Source organism: Phyllostomus discolor, chromosome 6 (genome assembly GCF_004126475.2).
Source record: "Phyllostomus discolor isolate MPI-MPIP mPhyDis1 chromosome 6, mPhyDis1.pri.v3, whole genome shotgun sequence".
Classification (NCBI taxonomy): domain Eukaryota; kingdom Metazoa; phylum Chordata; class Mammalia; order Chiroptera; family Phyllostomidae; genus Phyllostomus; species Phyllostomus discolor.
In genome coordinates this window covers 97457941-97463940 of record NC_040908.2, presented here as the reverse complement: position 1 = coordinate 97463940, position 6000 = coordinate 97457941, and positions in this window count along the sequence as shown.

Sequence of the window (6000 nt, the reverse complement as noted above, 5' to 3'; positions counted from 1 at the left end):
AAAGAAATTCAGCACCCTGGCTGGCATAGCTCAGTGGATTGAGCGTGGGGTGCGAACCAGGCATCGCAGGTTCTATTTCCAGTCAGGACACATGCCTAGGTTGCAGGCCATGGCCTCCAGCAACTACACATTGATGTCCCTCTCTCTCTCTCTCCCCCTTCCCTTTTTAAAAATAAATAAATAAATAAAAATATTTTTTTAAAAAAGAAATTCAGCATCCAAGGGACTTTCTTGATTACACTTACCCAAGAAAATGTACCAAATAGATTACTGAAATTGATAAAACCAAGTATTGTTGCCATATTATAAAAATTCACACAGCAAGAGTACAGTCTCATGAAGACTTGTAAGTCACACCACCACAAATGAGCATTTGCAATGAATGAAAAGGAGATTTAGTTTTGAAACTGGAGATTTTCTCTTTCATTTTGGAGATCACTGGGGACAAAAAAAAATTGATTTCCAGAGAAATTAATAGATATTTCATCACTAACCTCTACTTCTTCACCTAGTTTTTGAACAAGTGTTTCTAATTTTTCAAGATAATCCTGAAATCTTTGTAGATGCATTGCCAATGAACTGAGAAGGATTTCCTTAGCTTGGCTATGTACAGTATACATAATATTTTGATCTTAGATTTCAGGAAGATATGTGCCTATATTAAAAAATATGGGGAGGAGGTGTAAGGGGGATAAATGGTAATGGAAAACAATACAATAAAAATTAATTTATATAAATAAAAAATAAAAATCTTGATGAAATGCTAGAAGAAGGAAAGATATACTTGTAGAGGAATCACTTGCTCAGGGGTGCTCTTGTGCGGCTGTAACTGGCTCCCAGAAACCTCTGTGTGGGATAACTGAAGACCTCACAGGAAAAACAGAATTGGAAGAACAAGATCATGAGGTTAATGTGAAAGCCTCATAAATATTGAACATTGCATTTTCATAAAACTAAAATGAAGACATACTTGTTATAAAACAAAACATTTATAGCATATATCTCTTAATTAGTAATGACTGGCAATGCATAATTTACTTGTCATCCCTTATTTTCATTTCTAGAATGAACAAAATGATTTTAAAAATTGGTTTTACTCTGTTATAGTTATGATTGTGAGGGTCCCAAAATAATAACAGCCACCTGACACTGAAATGTCACATAAATATTGGTTAAACGAGTGAACTTAATGAATGAGCCTCCACTCAAATGCAAAATGCTTTTTTGGGGTTTATAGCTCAGAGATCCTAATGGCTCCCCAGAAGTACATATGAAACAAAGCACGATGGGCAGATCCCCCGATGCAAGGCTCAGCTCACTCACTCCCAACAGAAGGCAGTGTAGTTGTAAAGGGCATCTCAACTTTCCCTCAGCTTCCTTTATCCCTCCAGAGGCTTTAATTCCAAAATCTTTCCTCATATTTTGCCTTTTGTTTTATCTCCCTTCTCTAATCCAATTTATTGGTTTATTCATTTTGTAATATTCTGGTAATATGACTCAAAATTAACCTCTGTGGAAATTAAATTATCAACATTACATAAAAAGCATAAAGAGGTAAAACCACACATGATATATTAAAATTTTACCTACAACTTAATCACAGTCAGAGACAATTTAATCTTGACTACTATCTGAGAATTAAATCTTTGTAGTTCTCCTTAAAAAATTTTGAAAATTCATTCTATATTCCCACATCCGGATTGCCTCATTTGAACCATGTCTTTTAACAGGTGTATTCTCAGGGAACACCAACTAATTGCAATTTGACCAGACATAACTAAAATGGCAATTACTCCCTGCCCTACCCCCAATATATAATGCATTTTTAATAGATTTTGGATTATCAGTGCCACTGATTTTCCCTTGAGTAGACAATATGGAGGCAAGTTTATATGGTAACTAACATAGGAAAGAAAGTAAGTCTTAATAGACACAAGCTGAATTGTTTACAGAAAGTTGAATTTTCTCTTCTGTTTGTTCACCGTGGCACAGATTTACTCTTAGCCACACAGGTAAGAAACCCCCAATTCTTAATCAAACAGTTTGATTAGCCCTCAACTTCAAAATAAGACTTAGACATTGTCACATCTGCCTAGCTCTCTTCATAGGTCACTTGCTCTGGAGGAAGCCAGCTGCCGTGCCAACAGAATACTCAAGTAGTACTTTGGAAACATACTTCTGACAAAGAACTGGGCCTCCTGAAAACAACCAGCATTAATGTGCCAGCTGTGGATGTGAAACACTTTGAAAGTGGATCCTCCAGCCCCACTCAAGCCTGCAGATGACTGCATCCCTGTCATCTTGACTGATTTCATAAGCAATACTGAGCCCAAACCACCAAATGAATCTACAACAAATTTCAAATCCACAGAATGTGAGATATAAAATTTTTTGTTTAAGCTGCTAAGGTTTGGGGTGACACAGGCATATATATCTAATAAAGGTTTTGTTTGAGTTAGGATAACCTTTCTGCAATCTATCCACCTTGGCATATCCTCCAGGACTTTAGCTTGCCTCCCCCCATCACACCTACATGGGAAATCCACGTGAACCAGAGCATCCCTGCGGAAAGGCAGCTTCATTTGCTTTGTGCCCTTCCTCGCTGTTTTGATCACTTCAAGAGAGCAACTCCAGACAAATCTGCATCTCTACAATTTGTATGCTGTTATACTCCTCCCATTAATACACTTCCAAATCCCTTATTTTAAAAAAAATAAAAATATAAAAAAGAGATACCCTAGGAATTCTGCTGTTTACAAATTAGGTCAGAAACATGTTCCTTCCCCTCAAAATGTGTTAAAGATATCAAGAAAAGCTATGCAGAGGTTTATTCCTGGGAAGACATGCCATAGGAAATAAGAACAGCTCATTGGAAGAAAGGAAAATCTTTTCTGTTCAATCTAATAAATTCCCATATTATTTTAGACAGGACCTTGGTCATTACATTTTCTTGCTCAGAGAGCTCACACAGCCCTTAAGAAGGGAAATGCATCAGTCAACTGAAAAGGTATTTCATCTCTTTCTGAGGCCAGGAGAAAAAGGGAGATTAGGATTCTTGGTTACTTCACTGAAAAGAACTTGTAATTTCCTGAGGATGGTCTCACTTAGCTATTGTTAGCTGAAAATAGCTGAGCTCATACATAAAGGTGATAAATTTTAAAAACACATAATGACACAGGCTAAATATTAGCTTTATTAAATCTCTTTTTTGGTTATTATTCAAGCAATAATTTATGTTAGATAAAAATCTCATTTTATAACATTTCTTCTGCCACTAATGTACCACCACTCTACCAACCTTACCAAAGAAAAGCTGGTGTCACATCTCTTTTTGTGAACTTGTATTCAGTTTTGAGTCTATGAAAAATATATAATAAAGGCAGTAATAGGAGAATTTTGGCCTTTTTAGGAGGAATGTCTGCACTTAAATACTCAGGTAACGAGGTAGCAAACAGGTGACAAGCTAACCTACACAGAGCAATAACGGTGTAAAAGGAGGTGAGAAAGGCCTGTAAGAGTCTGCATTTTCTAGGTCCTTTTTTTAAGAGGTTAAACTGAGGGATGTGGGACATGTGGTCATTTTCACAGCAGGCAGAGCATGCCAGTTATTCCTCTGTTACTGACTCCATGAATCAACTTAATGAGAGAAGGTAGAGTTTAGAATTTCATTAAATGCTACTGCACAGCACTTCTGAACATGCCCTATTACCCATTTAAACTGCGCTGAGACTCACTTCCTCTCCTTCCTTTTCCCTCCCCAAAGAGAATAAGAATATCACGTCCTTTGTGCCTCCTTTTAATCCTGCTGCTATTTACTCTTTTACTAATCAGTCATTTAATATTCATAATATTTTTATTCTTCTGTCATTCCCTAATGCATCTAATATTCAGAAATCAAGAGACTCGTAAAGAAAAAGAATTTTGTTCCTTTGCATGTGTTGCAGTTTCATTCAACAGCATTGCCATTTTGTAGGAAAAAAAATATACTTTTCCTTATTAGCAAACCAGCAATGTTTTAACCTACTTTCCATCACTAATGCTGCTTTCCTTTTGAAAAATGCTAATATCCAGTGAAATTAAACCAAGCCAGCCTGTCTTTTAAGATTATTTCCCCCTTTTGCTCATGAAACGCATAATATAAAGCTGATTGCTTGGCTGACTCCATTATTAGATAACCTCAAAATGTCAAATGGCACTGTTTAAATTAGGTGAGCAGAGCAAAATTACTAGTCCCACATAGGAAAATTGTGAACCTTTGTAAAATCAGTGAAAAGAAGTTTATAGAAATTTTACAGTTTGAAATAATGGGGGTTTAGCTCCTGTATTCACCCTCCCCCCCCCACTACATTTCCATTTGGGTTCTGGAAGCCACAAGACTCAGAAGAAACGGTTAAACTCTCCTGACACTGTGAAACTTGCTGCAGGTGGGTCATGCCACTATGTGCATTCGGATGACCCGGAGTAGGTCATTCCAAATATAATCACTCTATCTTCTTATAAGAGGTATCGAGTGCTTAAAGCTAATCACTGTTGTTGCTCATTGCTTTGGTTCATTTATTTTTTTGGTTGTTTTTAAGTCTTCCTTGGGTATATTTTTATTGTTATTAATTTTATAACAAGAAGTGAACATCAGTTCTGTGTTTTCTATGCACTGGTGACTGAGGTAGAATTTACACAAATGAATTTTAAAACCAGAATTTTACCATTAGTGCTATACTACTACTACGATTATGAGACTTTCAAAGAAAATAAATTGTTTTAATCAGATACTGTTCATTCAAAAGAGTAATGGTTAATGGGACAAATTCTATTCCAGGTTGTTCTAAAACTGCCTGCACTGTGACTGGCCCAGCTAATAATAGAAAGTAAATTAGAAAAGTATGTCCTAAGAGCTTAGTGACTAAGTAGCCATGAGTAAATGCAATTTTGTACCTTAAAATAGTTTCCTAAACAATAGAAATTGTTAAGGTGGAAAAAAGAAGTGGGCAAGATTAAAAGCCTTAAAAATGTGACTCCAGAGTATCCATAAATTTTCCAAGGGAGCTACAGTCATTTGCCTTTTGGCAATGCTCCCAAATAGTGAACATCCTTTTAGAGTACCAAAATAAAGGGATATTATAATGTAAATTTTGACATTTCATATTCTTTAGGTATGAAATAACTGGTTTTCTCCTCCATAGGGGAGGAGAAGGAGGGGGAGCTCTAATCCAAGCATCACTCTGTCTGAGAAGTCTTTCCAAATGCCCCTATGCAGCATTCACTTCTCCCTTCTCTTGGTTTCATTAGCACTTTTCTCAAGGCTCTCCAAAGGTATACTTAATGCTGTATGATTAATAACTTATGAGTTTGCTTTCTCCACCAGATGGATGTTCAGTACTTTAACTACAAGACTCAGAATTAGTCAATGTTGTGTTTCTAGAGTCTGATTCAGTACCTAGAACTTACAACATTCAACAAGAAATACATGTATCACCTATCGTTATTCATAATCTAGTCAAAAATTTCAGAAAATGCTTTATTTTTTCCTATTCCACACACACACACGCACACACACAAATATTGGCTTGCATGTGATTATAAGATATAGATTTTTAGAAATTATCAGACAGTGAACTTCAAGTGACAATAATATACCTAGAGCAACATGTAAAAACATTAAGGGATGTACCCACAATGAGGGTAAACTTTTTCTTCATATCTAAAGTGTTCACCTTGTTGAAACTACAAATATTTAGTATGTGAACTGTTTTTCCTCATATCAATACCAGAAACATACCAAATATTTATTTCTATATGATATGTAAGAATAATTGCCAGTAGGTTTCTGAGTTCTGTTTCACAATTATAGGGTTATGAACTAGGCTATCAGAGCCTAAACCAATTTATATATCTTTCTTTCTAATATGTGTATTACAAATGATTCAAGGTACATGGAAGTCACTTGGAAATTGTAAAGTACTACACTACTGGGCCCTCAAAATAGGATGGAAGAGCTAAGTT